Genomic DNA, 14,794 nt, shown 5'->3' on the forward strand with positions numbered 1-14,794 from the left:
CATTCTATTATTGCATTATTAGTGCCAGAGCAGGAGAATAACAGCTGCTTCTAGATGCTTCTGGGCTGTATATAGAGAAATGCCCCACACATCCATGGCACTTGGCCTGGCCCAGAGCACATAAGTCCATGCCCCTGAGATGCTTTTCAGTGGGGCAGGGCCGTGTCTTCTGCCAGAACTCGTGCTGGGGCCTGCCCAGACCAGCTGCCCTACGGCTTGGGGTGCTGGCCATTTATAAAGCTGTCTGTGCTGCTGTTAAGCCAGCCAGCCCTGCCCTGCTTAATCTTAGATTACATTGGCTTGTGGGTGCCTTGCGGGAGTGTGAGGCAGCTTAGGACAGGCTCCAGGCAAGCACCAGGCCGTCGAGTGCCTGTGCTTGGTGTTTTCACATTTGCTGGGGACAGGGCATCTTCTCTTGGGCTTCCTCAAGCCAGGTCTGCTCCACAAATGCTTTCCTTTGGGGTTCTTTTTAACTTCCTGCTTTGGCTGAGAAGTTACCTTTGTTCGTAGTTACCAGGGTTCCTGGCTGTGAGGTAGGGCCACACAGTGCGTGCAGGCCTTTGCAGAGTGCACTGAGGGAGTGGCCATAGTGAGGTACAGGCAGAGGGAGGGTTGTTTCTATGGTGGCCTCTGAGCATTACTGGGGAAGAGCAGGGCTGCTCCTTCCTAATACCTAGGGTTGCCAGACTCAGCAAATAAAAATATAGAACTTACAACTAAATCTGAATCTCAGATCAAGAGCGAATGATTCTTGAGTATAAGTATGTCCCCAGTATTGCACGGGCTATACTTATACTAAAAATGATTTGTTGTTTATCTGAAATTCAAATTTGACTTGTCATCCTGTTGGCAGATTCAGCTCTGCTGATCTTCCTCAACTCCACAAGTGGCACTTCTCCCCTCAGGCGAACCTGCCTGGCAGGAGAGATTGAGATGGTGGGCAGAAGAGTTTGGAGGCTGAGACCAGGGCTCCTGATTGCAGAGCGAGCACAGACCTTTATGTGATCATTTAGGTTGTTTTAGGGAGAGCAAGAGAACAGGCCTGATTCAGAGAAGTGGGACCTGGAACAATTTGGATATAGTTATTGCTTGGCCATTTTCTCACGCAGGGAGACGGGAGCAGAGGGATACACCAGGAAGTCACATACCTCTGAAGCTCTTATGGTTCTACAGGCAGCGTGGCTGTTGAGGAATGCTCAAGGTGGCTGGCACTTCACAGCCACGAGGAACATTTGTTTCTACCAGTTACTGTCTGGGCCACAGCAGAGGACTGGGCGAATGGCAGAGTGCCCCAGTGAGGACGAGCACTCGTGAGCAGGCTAGCTGTCTGCAGGTGGCATAGTTGGCCCAGGAGGTGGGAGGCCTGGCCCATGTTTTATTGGCCGAGGTTCGGGTGGGGGCCGAGGCAGGCAGCAAGGATGGGGGAAGGAGAGTGGCAGCTGGGCTGCCTCCCAGAGCAGAGCCTGGGAGCTGCTGGTCAGGACTGAAGAGCAAGATGCAGTCTTTACTACAAGAGGAACTTTCTCAGTGGAGCTGGCTCTCGGCTTTACAGACAAGTCAAAGAAGATAAATAAAAGCGTCTGGCTTATCACACACCATATGGCTAGCAGACAGTGAGGCAGGCATTAGGGGCTGGGTGTGTTTTGTTTAGGCTATCTTTAGGTATTTTTTTTCTTTTTTCTTTAAGCCTATTCCAATCTTTTTTTTTCCCCTTTCCTTTTCCCTGGAAGTTTTCATTCCATATATGGTGATAACTATCTATCGTGGGAGACTGCTTAGGCTAACACCTGCCTCCCAGGCTAACTGTGCCGCCCCATGCTTTGCTCCACTCACCATGCTGGTGGGGGTGCCTCTGTGAGGTACAGAGCTTTGTGATGAGCCACATCCCTCTGGAGTGCCAGGTGCATTCTCAAGGCCTCACTATGGTCAGCAGAGCGGAGGCAGTTCTAGCTGCTTCCTTGGCCTCTCTGCCTCAGAGTCCAAACAACCCAACTTCTCTCCTCTCTTTCTCCAAACCAGTCCAGCTTTAGGGAGGAGCCTGCTTGTCAAGTGTGCTGACAACCTCTAGTGGATGCTGCGGTCGCGGGCGGAAGCCCAGATACTGCCCCTCAGCCTCCAGGTTCTCTATGACCTGGCCTCAGTTTACCTTTCTGCCATATCACGTGTACCCTGGCTCTTGTTATGAACTGTCCCCTCCTCCTGGAAGCTCTTACACTTCTTTACCTTGGTACTCAGGCTCACGGAAGTCAGAGGCCTGGTTCTTGTCATCCCCATGTAGAACTGTGTACCACCTGCGTGATTTTTGCATTTTTTGGTCTTAAACATGCACCTTCTGCAGTATTTCGTATTTTCTCTTTAAATTAGCTGGCTTTTAGCCTCAAATAAAATAATTTAAAACAGAAACTTTGTACTCTTCTATAAGCAGAAAACCAATTATCACATGCTCAAAACAGAAAGTAATTGTAAAAATAAATATAGTGAAGACACAACAGTGTCACAGAATTCTAGCTAGATTTCATTGTTTGCCAAAGTCTCTGAAGAAGTGCCCACACTCCCTGTGTGTTAGAAAGGAAAATGATCAAGCACTAGGGAAGGCTTAAAGACTTCTTGGTACCACTCTGGAACTTTCTCCCTGATGCAATCAGAAGGACTAAAGGGGACTTGACTGGGCATTAACTTTTCAAATATGAGGGTCCTGTTGTGGAGTCGTGCCTGTGCGCTGTTGAAAACCATCCCACGTGCCGTCTGGGAAGCCCTGGCCGCATTCTGTTTTGATCGGACGTGCCTCGCGCCATCTTGCTTGCTGAAGCTTTGTCTGTTCTTCAAGGCTCAGTCGGTCCACAGGTCTTGAACATCCTTAGGGCCAGCTACTGTCTTAGGCCCTGGAGATGCCACTGTCATCTTCCTGTCAGCTTGGAGCTTGTTTCATACTGCTGGGCTCCTGCTTTGGGGATGACAGGCGTAGAATAAATACTTGTCCAACGGAACCTTGTTGAAGTGACTAATTAGGTTAGCTGGAGTTCAGAGTCACAGGGAACTTCTGATATAGGATGGGCCCTGCTCACCTCTGTGTGGACCGACTGCTGGGAATGGATGCCTGAGATGATGGATATTCTGGATTGCATGGCCTGTGCTGAAGAATAATTATGAGTGTCCTGTTGTTACACCATCGTTTTCTCATTTACGTGCATTTACCTGGATGGTAACTGTGCTCCACCCCCAGATCCTGCCCAATACTTTGAGAAAGCACTTGATCTCACAGAAGGCTTGCTGTGTATGACAGGCAAATAGGCAACCTCTTGGGAGCCAGGAAACCAGGGCGACAGTTCCAAGTCTCATGTGGGGACGGCAGAGAAGCCCAGGCAGTGCCCCTGTGGGGGTTACGTCCTTCCCGACTGTGAGGATCAGTGACACCTTCCAGAGGCCTTCAGGAAACCTTTGTTGAACAGAACCTTGTGTCAGACACCGTCAAGAGAGCCAATAACAGGATTAATGTTAAAAAAAAAAAAAAAAAAAAAAAAAAAAAAAAAAAAAAAACCACTCCGTGCTAGACAAGAGAATATACAAGTGCCTTGGCTTTTCTGAGAAGCTGCAAATGTTCATGAGATTATTCTTTTATGTTCCTGAACAATCCGGGGAGTTTGAATCTGGAATCCTAAGTTCCTGCAGCTCCTGCGTTGCTTGTGGGGGCAGATGCTCACCCTGGCCTGGAGAAGGGCAGGATGTCTCGCTGGCCACCAGGTCTTCTCAGAGATCACGCCCTGGGCTCTGCCCAGGTGTTTTGGTTTGTTTCTATTTGCACATCTGACAAAATGCCTTAGGACTGTAGCTTCAATCACCTGATGTGCTGTGAGTTTGCAGAGTGTTGGGATCCACTGAATGCTAGTTTTCAGAGGTGTTTGAAGCTTTTTTTTTTCCTGGTTTAAGTTTAAGAAACAGTTAAGGAAGATTAAGTTGGTGTTAACAAACTCCGCATGAGAAAGTGGAGAAATGAAAACCACAAAGTTTCCTTCTTTATCTGGAAAATATCATGCTAAATCTCTTGGTCATCTTGAGAAGTCAAAGAAATAGCTAAAAAAAAAAAAAAGTTGTGGAGCTTGGCAGAAAGGGATGCAGACCTTACATGTAGGAGATCTTCTCAAAGCTTTTTTTCTTTTTTTTAAATGGGTGATATATACACATAGTTAAATTTTTTTTAACTATTCTAAAAGTTATACAAAGAAAGGATGTCTGTCAGCCATCTCATTGCTCTCCGAGAGGCAACCCCGGTTTGGATTTCTTATGTGTCTTTGAAGAGCTCATCGATATATATCAAACCTATGTGTGTGCCTCCTTTTGTGTTACACAAATGGTAGCATACTGTATATACCCTGTTGTAAAACTTACTTTTTCTTTTAAAATTCCCAACAGCAGGATAGATAAACAGATTTTGGTAAATCTGTACAATGGAATACCACTCAGCAATAACAAAGATATACATAACATGGATGACTTTCAACCACATTATGCTGAAAGAAGCCAGACACATAAGGCTACATGTTACATGATTCCATTTGTGTGATGTTCTGGAAAAGGCCAACTAAAGAGACAGAAAGCAGATCAGTGGTTTGCCGGGGTGGGACTGTGGGGAGGAGTGGTGACGCTTGACTTCAAAGAGGGATGAGGGAACTTTCTGGGGTGATGAACGTAGTTTAGGATCATGATTGTAGTGGTGGTTTTATGACTGAATACATTTATTGAAGCTCATTAGAATGTACACATAAAATTAGTGAATATTATTAATAGTATGTTTAAATTATATTTCAAACTTATTTTTAAAAACTATCTTGGATATTGTTCCATATTGGTGCATATAGAGCTTAACTGTTCTTTTTCCTGTCTGCATGGTATTCCATTGAGAGACTGTCCCTCGATTTATTTATTAATAACCTGTCCTGGAGATCTTCTCAATGTCAGTTCCAAACTGACTTCATCTGGAGTTCATAGACTAGTAATCTCAATTTGCTTCTCCAGAAGTGGTTTAGGTTCCCTTTTTGGAAGATCTTCAGCTTGCTTTGGAAAGGGGTTTAGCAACCCTTGAGCAGGAGTAATTAAACATGAATGAAATGTCCCCTCCTGCTGCAGTCAGCTTCTCTTCCCTGCCCAGGCCTGTAATGTCCTGGTCAAGGGTTTGTTAGGACCCCTGAGAACAGCATGGAGGGGCCCTGGTAGTCCCTGAGGTGGACTTAAACCTGTGTCCTGCAGAGGACAAGCCTCTCAGCCATGAGTGCCCAAGGAGAACTGGGGAGATTTTTCTTTATTCCTTCAGTTAGCTTTGTGCCTTTGGCAGGCTCTCCTGGTTTGTAGGTAGCATAGAATGTTTGGTAAGGAAGCTAGGGCAGGGGAAGCAGGAAGGCTGGGGTGAGTAGAACCCATGTGTGAGGAGCCACCATCATCCTCCAGCTCAAGTGAAAAGCTGCTCATGTGATATGCCCTCATCACACGGGTGTTCCTGGGGACTGGGCATTGGAGACCATGCTGGAAGTCAGCCCACTGAGTGTGGGTTGCCTTGGCCACCTCCTCTAGGAGGCCATGTTATGCATAGCTGGAGAGAAACTGGGGACAAATCAAGAATGCAGGGGTGTGGTTAATGTCCAGTGTGGGAGCTGAGATCTCCCAAGAGCACTGTTTGGCCATTGCTTTCTTTCTTGGTTGGAATGAAGGGTTCTTAGTCTTCTGCATTTGGATGCATGCCACAGAGGACAGGGGAAGGCACAGTAATTCTAATCCAACGGCTTTGCCCACCTTAAATCCTTTTTTGAAATAGAGCCCATGTAAAGTAATAAACAGAGTCATGGTATTGACATTCTGATGGTTTTATCATAAGTTTATTTGTATTTTGTATGAGACAAAGTTTTTAGAAATTGTGGGTGAAATTTTGATTTTAAAGGGTAACTTTCTATTTACAGTTATCTACTTACCCTGGGTTTATCTATATACTATTGATGCCCCTATAGCACCAATATGCTTTGAAGTCACACATAATGTGTTCTGTCTTATTGGTTTTTGTCTTTATATTTGAGATGTGATTATAAAGGATTACAAATATCCTCCCCCACTTCAAAACTTGAAATTATTTATAAGAGTGATTCTCTTCAAAATAATCACCTTCTAGTCATTTCTATTTTGAATTTCCTGCATGGTTTATTTATTTACTCACTTTTAGTTATAGCAAATTTTTCTTTAGGAGTTGATTTGAATTTTGGAAGCAGCTAGATTTCTCTGTGATCCTCTCTAGTAGATAATAGTGTGTTTGGGGAAAAAGTGAGGTATGATAATACAGAAATTTGTATTAAAGAATTGAGTAATTAAACTCTTTGAAAATGATTCCAAAAGAAGAATTCCTGCAATATTCACAGTAATAGTAATGGAAGCAGATAACACTAATTGAGCATTCAGTATGTGTCCGTCATTGTCAGTTATTACATGTGAAGTAGTTATTATTTTTATCCTCATTTTACTGTTTAGAAGACAAGGCATAGAGGACTTAAGGAACTTGCTCAATACTTTATAGTTGACAAGTAGCAGAAGCAGGATTTGAACCCAGCAAGTCTGATTTCCTAGATTGGGCTTTTAACCACTGCACTGTAACACTTCTCAAAAATATAAGCTAGAACTAATTAGTACAAGTTTGTTCTGGGTACTCTTAAAAATGCTGTACACAAATAAAAAGGTCAAGTAACTTGTCCAAGGTTATAAACCTTGAGTTTTATAATAGAGTCCAGGGAATATCTCTTAGCATGTGGTCTCCAGAGGTGGCAGCTTTTGGTGGTTTACATGCTAGAGCAGTGGTGTGCTGCCAATGCTTAACAAGGGGCTCTTGGCAGGGGTGACCTGACTTGTAGCATTTTGCCAATTCCTCTGGTATAAATATTCTCATCATGGCTGATTTCGAGCTACCCACGTGACATCACTGGATGTGGAGTTAGGAAAAGATGTGCAATGGCATACTGTTGTATAGTATTTCCAAGAGCATAGATGATTAGTATAGTAAAATAATTAGGATATGATGAGTTTTGAGTATTTATTTCGCTTATCTTAATATAATTTATTTAATTGCAAGTTTATTCAATTTAACTTTTAATAATGGATGTGTTTAACCCTGGCTTGTAAACTTTCTGAAAATTTAACAGTTGGCTCTTGCAAACCAGCTGTAGCGTGCTTCAGCGCACCACTGTGTCTGTTGTATTTGGTAAGAGTTGGTCGTGTCACTCAAGTCATGCTTACAGATGTTTATCAGAGTCTTTTCCTTCTTGTTTCCTGTGGCTTTTTAAATTGATGAGTAATAGGAAAGCAGATTTGTGGGGTCCATTTAACTACAGACCACAGCTTTCATGTTTGTGCATTTGGTTCAGAAGCACTCTGTATTTTGACTGAATTTATTAGATGTTGTAATAGTTTCCATTTAAAATAATGAAAAAGATTTTATCTAAATTGAGATGTTATTTTTCACCCTTGTCCCATGCACATTGAGATCTGTTCAGCAGCCATCTATACACTGAGGAGTTAGGGATTGCTGATAGTTGTATTTGCTTGGGTGGGGGCAGGGAGCTGGTGAAGGGCAGGCACTACCTCCCATAGGACTGTTTAAACTCCGGAAATGTCCTCACCTTCTGAGACTGAATTTGGCCCAGTCCAGATTAGTGCAGAGTGGACTGGCTGTTCTTTGAGTCATTTTTTAGCCCTCTCGTTTTCCTGCTTGGTGACTTGATCAAGTAAGACCTAAAGGCTGGTCCTGCCCTTTTTGTTTTTTTTTTTTTAAATCAGTTGCTTTAATCAGAAATAGCATATAAAGGTAGCCCAAATTGTGCCATTATTCTTTCCCTTGTTTTCTCCACCCTTTCCTGGAGCACCCATTCCCAAGGGCATTTGGAGAATTCTCTGGCCTGATAAATGTGTCCCGCATCGCTCAAGGAGCAGTAGGTCTTGGAATCACTCTGTGGGTAGGAGCTGGTACATTAGTCCAAACCTGAGGCTGCCTCTCCCAGACCTCCCCACCTCCCGGCCATACAGACTCTCGGTTTGGAAGGAGTCCTTGCTGTCTCTCTCCTCCCGAGTAAAGCTTTTGTGTCCAAGACACGTCCAGCTCCATGTGGAAAGGCCCAGGGTAGCCCCTGAATGAAGATGCACGGGCCGAGTGGACTCAGCCTCCGTGGCTGGCTGCGGAGGCTGGAGGGAGTGGCTTTCATGGCCACACTGACAGTGAAAAAGTCATGTGTTTGGCTGGGAATCCCATGATGGAGAAGTGGGGGCAGCTAGTTCCCCTTCATGCTGTGTACCACATTAAGACGGGACACAGGTGAAAAATCCGATTAGAAGGTGATGACTGTATCTGAGTAAGAATGGCAGTAAGGGTCTGTGCAGAGAATTCCTCTTCCGAGGAAAGATTCAGAGCCAGCTAAGGTTTCCTGGGGGGGCCCTCTCATCTCAGACTTTCACTGCTATTCTTTCGTCACCTGTGGTTAAGTCCATTTTAGATGACCCGTTGTAAGGAAACAAAGCCTGGCCCCTAGGCCTTATTGCATGGGCTATGAGGACCAATGTGTTCCATGGTTATACCATCAACTTATTTTTTATTTTGTAAAAATATAGATTTCTGCCTATATTATTAAAGAAAATGATTAGTTTTGGTCAGTATGTTAAGATCATGTCCTATTGTCTTCTCATTTTTGGAAGGGGAGTACTTTTAGTCCCTTTAATGAAAGAATTATTTTCTCAATAAGCATTTGATTGGCCTGGAGTTACGTGGGTAAGAAATTATGAAAGTACTGGACTTGAGCAAACTTTCGACAAATAGTGTATGCGTGTGCTCGCGTGTGTGCGCTCTGTCTCTGTATGTCTGTACATACACACTTTTTAAATAAAATATCTTTATTTTGAAATAATATCAAACTTACAAAAAAGTTACTAGACTAGCACAAAGAAATGTCCCAAATTCTTCACCCAGATTCCCTAAATGTTAATCTCTTATCATGTTTGCTTTGTCATTTTCTACTTATGCTTTTTATCTGTTTGAGAGTAAGTTGCAGACATGATGCCCCTTTTTTCCTAAATACATAGGTGTACTTTCTGAGAACAAGGATGTTCTTTTGCATAACCATAGCACAATTATTGACAGAAGGAAATTAGATGATACATTACTGTTAGCTAATCTACAGAACTCACTCAGATTTCACCAGTTGTCTTCACACCTTTTGTAGCAAAAGAAAATCCTGAGCCACGTGTTGCGTTTGGTTGTTATGTCTCTATAGTCTGGAACAGTCACTCAACTTTGGTCCTTCAGGCCTTTGACATTTTTGAACAGCACAGGTCAGTTATTTTATAGAAGGTCCCTCCATTTGAGTTTGTCTCTTTCATCGTGATTAGAGTCAGCATGTACATTTTGTGCAGGAATACCACTGAATAATTGTATCTTATATATTTAGAAACATATACACCACTGATGGGTATATATTAATAGTTTTAACTCCTCCTTTAACATGGTTTTTCAAAGTCAGGTGCCATCCCCCAAAGGGGGCTTTCAGTCATTGAAGGAGGTGATTATGATGGTAGGATAGCTTGTTCCTTACCTCTCTTTCTCTGCTTCCTGGAGCACAGGCAACATCCAGCTCTGGGGAAGGTGATAAATTGGGTCATTGGTAGGGCTTTGAATACCATAGTGTCTGCAAGGAGTTCTCAGTTCTTCTGCAGTCTGAGAATAAAACATAATACCTGTGGTCCTCACAGAGGTATCAGTTAGGAGTTCCACTCTGCTGCCAGGAATCGTGACCTGAAGACAGTGGCTTAACCACATCAAGATAATTTTTCTCTTTTCTAGAGGAAAAGAAGTTGCCGATGTTGGTTCAGCTGCTCAAGCATGCAATTCTCTTGACCTTTCTCTTATTCAGGACATATGCATTGCATGCCTACTACATCCTAGGCTGGTGGGCCCTCAGGTCCATCCATGAGCAGACAAGGATCCTTGCCCCCTAGGAGCTTACATCCCAGCAGAGGGAGACAGTAGATATAATAAAGGAGTACATTAAAGGGTGTTAGAAGGTGATGAGGGCTATGGAAAAAAAGAAAATAGAGCAAGGTGAAGCAGGTTGGTAGTGCTGGCTTGGGGTCAGGGGGTCAGGCTGACTTCATTGAGAAGGTGAGATTTGAGTGAAGACTTGGAGTAGGAGGGGGAGTGAGCATGGTGGATTCCTAGAGGAAGTGCTAAGACAGGGTCCTGAGTGTCTGGTGTGTTTGAGGAGGAACAGGGAGGCCGGTACGGGAGCAGAGCGGGAGAAGAGGAGGCCGGAGTGGCAGTGGTGGCTGTGGGGCAGATCATGTCGGGCATCCTAGGCCACAGGAAGGACTTTGCGCTTATTCTGAGTGAGATGGGAGCGACGCAAGGGATCTGGGCAGAGCGCCGACATGGTCTGACTTCCGTTTTTACAGGCCCCTTCTCCTGGTTGCTGTGTTGAGATGGACTTAGGAGGTGGGAGAGAAACAGGAACAGGTGAGGAGACTGTTGGAGCTATCCAGGGAGGAGAGGATTGCTGGCTCCACCTGGGACGATAGCAGTGAAGGTGGTGACAAGTGGTCAAATTCTGCATGCGTTTTGAAGTTGCATCCTGCAGGATTTCCTGAGGGGTTGATTGTCACTTATGAGGGTGACTCCAAGGTTTTTAGCCTGAGTAGTATCTCGAAGGATTGAGTCATTCGTGGTGCCCTCAACTGAGGCCACAGGTAGAGCAGGTTTTAAGAGGAAGATCTGGAATTTACTTTTAGACACACTGAGTTTGAGGGGCCTGTTAGACATTGAAGTGTAAATGTATTTAATACATATATGAGTCTTCAGTGTGAGTAGTAGTCTGGGTTACAAGTATAAATTTGGGAGTCATTAGCAGATAGATTGTATTTAAAGCCACGAGATTTATTGAGATCACCAAGGGGGTGAGGGAGATAGAGAAAAGTACCAAGGACTGAGCTGTGGTCACTACAACACTAGGAGCACTTTTCCCTTATACTCGCAAAGTGGCTGCTGGGTTCGAGCCATTGTATCTGCTTTCCATGCAGGAAGAAAGGAGAATGGCAAAAAGGCTCTTACAATCTGATTTGAAGCCCCTTTAAAGGGCCTCCAGTGACTTTTACTTACAAATCATTGACCATCCATATCTTAAAGGAGGTTGGGAGATGTCTGAGTTTTAACTGGACATCTCATAAGCCCTATCAGTGTAGAGTTTTGTTGTCCAACAGAACCTTCTGTGATGATGGAAATGTTCTATACCAACACCGTCTAATATGGTGGCCACTAATCATATATGACTATTGAACCCTTGAAATGTGGTCAGTGCCACTAGGGAATAGATTTTTTACTTTAATTTTAATTAATTTAAATTTAAACTTAAATAAATACTTGCGCTAGTGGCTACCATGTTGGACAATGAAGATATCGAAGTTTTGTTATTAAAGGAGGAGGAGAGGTGGATACTGGACAGACAACTCATAGCTTCTGCCAAAGTAGAACATGGAGCCTTCCTTCAAGGGCGCTGGTCACACAAATCAAGCCTCACAGCCAAATGGAAACATGAATGATTGGCTTGTGGTCAAATTGACCATTTAATTTTGCACTTAGATATGTTGATTAAAACCTGAGTTTCAAGCATGCCATGGAACATAGTCTCTCCCTCTAGGGTTCTTTTGGAATGTTCACACGCAAGTGTTTATAAATCCACATACATATGGGCTCCATATACAGTGGGGGAAACGGAATTAGAACAGAGAAAGTTGGATATTTCACACCAAGTTGATCATTCAAAGAATGTCACAATCTTGCATCTAATGCTTTCTGTTCTCAGTGGCATAAAACTATATAAAAGGTGGCAGCATCGAGGGTGGAGGTGGAATTGCTGAGTCAGAAAGGGAGGAGGGCATTTTAAGGTTGGAGACGTAATATGGAATTGCCTTTTAGTGCAGAAAGGCCTCCATTCCTGATGCTTTTGCTAGTACTCAGTGGAGAGATTCCTTTTCAGCTCAACATTTGTGAAGCACACGAATCGAAGCACTTTTCCTGCTTAGGATGGCATGGGCTGCGTTGGGTGGTCCAGGTCTCGCTTTGGTCAGCCACATGGTTTTAGGCAAGTTGCTTTACCTCTAGTGCTGAGTTCCAGTTTCCTCAGCTGAGAAGAATAATACTGACTTCTTCGTAGGGGTCTGGTAAACGTTGGGCCCCCTTTCCCCTCTCCTCTACTCCACACATCTTTCCCTCTACTTAACTGCCTCTGCATTCGGAATGGGTCAGGACTCGTTTCATAGTTGTTTGGGGATTTTTTTTTTTTTTTTGTAATGATTAGAAGCAGATGGTGAAAAAAAAAAAAATAGAAAGTGTGGAGCAAATAAGAAATCTCTGTGGGAAGAGAGAGCAAATGGTAACAGCCCTCCCAGCTGACATTTCTTCTCTACCTGGAGCAGAGCAAGTCTGAGCCTCTCAGTTATCTTCACAGGCTGGCTGACACGGGCTCCTCGAACTTCAGTGTGCACCTGGGGACCTTGTTAGATGCAGCTCCTGGTGCGGCAGGTCTGGGCTGAATTCCTAGCAGCTCCCTGTGGATGCTGACACTGCCGGTCCGTGCACCACCAAGCAAGGAGCTCAGAGAGATAGGTACCGAAAGTTCTGGTGAAGCGTGAGGGACAGAGACCATGAGCTGGCAGTTGATGCAGACATCAGAAGTGAGTGGGCCTCAAAGGGCTGGATGCCTCTCAGCTCTCACTGGCTGTAAGAGAGTCCTCCTCAAGGATATGGGCTGGATTTCCAGGCAGTAACGCGCTGACTTCATCATGATCTCGTGCAGCTCGCGGGCTCATGCTGATACGTGCTAATAGAGGGTGTGCCCCTTATAGGAGGGTGGTGTGGGCTTAATTTCCTCTGCATTCACTGTTGTTGCTTGAAGGACAGTGTTGTCAGCAGTCAACTTACTGAGTATGGCCTTTTTTTTTTTTTTTTTTTTTTTTTTTAGCAGTTCAGTGTTTTGGGCACAGCTATGTCAGAAATCTGTTTCCCCTCCCCAAAGACTAGGAAGCTCTTGAAGTACAAGCTCTTATTAAGCAGAAAATTTGAATGTGGTTTTCTTTCTCCTTTCCTTGGGTCTGCTCTCTTGGGCCAAACAGACTATGAGAAGCCAGCCTGGAGGTTGTGTGGTTTCTTCTGCATTTGTGGGAAGATAGCAGCCTCATGCAGTTTCTTCTCTGCCAGGTTACTTTGGGCCACCAGCCTCCTGGGGGACCTCTGTTTTCAAGGATGGAAAATTTGTTGGTTGGAATGAGTGTGCACTGGGTGACAGAAAGGGTTCTGTCACCTACAGAGAGTTCCCACACTAAGGAAACCCACCCCTTAGAAGCAGCTGCTTACAGATGGCTTTGGGGGCCTTCTCACAAGACAGACCCAGCCCCCCATCATTGGAGTTAGGATAATGGTGGGTCCAAGGAATAGTGTATCCACACACATCCTGGGAGATTTATGTGAAAAGGGTGACAGAAAGTTGCTGCTTTTTTTAAATGTATTAAGGGCCGTGTAAATAAAAAGAAATTAAGTTGCAACAATAATAATAGGTATCTTTTATTGAGCATTTATTATGTGCTAAGTGTTTTACATGCACATTTAGTTCTTATTAAAGGGCCCTATTACATATATTACTATATACATAAATTATGTGTATCAGAATATGTACATATATTGAAAAATCAAATCGCATTTTGTGATTGAAGAATCTGTGGTTGAGTTTCTGATTTACTTAAGATCTCACAGCTGGTAAGCAACAAAGTCTTGGGTTTGAATTCCATCCAGCAACTAACTAGTTGTGCAACTTTGAACACACTGTATAACCTTAACCCGATGATCACACAGGAGATGATGGCTGCCATCATTATTATTACTCAGTCAGTCTGAGGAGGAGAAAACCATGTTCTGGGTGGCCTGTTTCTAGGTGAACTGGCACCAGGTTTCCCATGTTAGTTGGAGAACTTGAGCTTGAAGCTGCTCCTGTACAGGTGTGTCCATATCTAATGTGCTCTGTGGTGGGAGAGAAAGTTCAGTGTGGGCCAGTGAGCCCCGAGTAGATGGGAGTCCTGGGGATTGGAGGTTCTCTTTTCTGTTTCATCTTCCCTGTTTTTGGCCTCAACAGTTTAAAAAAATAACTGTTGTCTAACCCTCTTTTGAGGAACTTGGAATCTGGTTCATGCATTCCGCCCATCAGTGAGTGCTGAGTACCTGTGGGGTGCCAGGCTGTGTGCTGGATGCAGGGGAAACAAAGATGAAGGAGACCCAGCCCCGCCCTTGAGCAGCTCAGGTTATTTCACACCTGCCTTTGGGGCCCTGTCTTCCTTGGCCTACTCCCAGATTTGCCCCTGCCACCCCATGCTTCTCTATTTTCAGTTTGCTTTTATGCACACCACTGACACGGTGACTTATGTCCAGGTGTGCCTGGGACAGTCCAGTTAATGCCTTTTGTCTCAGCATAAGCATCCATAGTTCTCTCTTTCACTCTCAAGTGTTCCGATTTGGATGGTACCCCATTTCTCGAGCATTCATGTGTGCCAGACACTGGGCTGAGCTCTGGGGAGGTGGAGACCAGTAAGACGTGGCCCCTGCCTCCCAGGAGCTCTTGGTCTGCCGGGGTATCTGTTCGGAATGCCATGACTTGGCAACTCAAACACGCCCGTGCCTTCCAGACTGCTTGCTTTGGCTCTACCTGTGCAGAGCTTCCTTCTGTTTCCAGAGCCAGCTGCC

General features: G+C 44.5%; 1 protein-coding gene across 3 annotated transcripts in view; it reads left to right on the forward strand.

Moving 5' to 3' along the window:
* Window positions 1–14,794, forward strand: part of ITGA9 (integrin, alpha 9) — a 333,283-nt gene that overhangs the window by 85,311 nt on the left and 233,178 nt on the right. The gene's annotated exons all lie outside the window — the stretch shown is intronic.

The sequence above is a fragment of the Propithecus coquereli genome, unplaced genomic scaffold, assembly GCF_000956105.1.
Source record: "Propithecus coquereli isolate 6110/MARCELLA unplaced genomic scaffold, Pcoq_1.0 Scaffold1, whole genome shotgun sequence".
NCBI classification, from domain to species: Eukaryota; Metazoa; Chordata; class Mammalia; order Primates; family Indriidae; genus Propithecus; species Propithecus coquereli.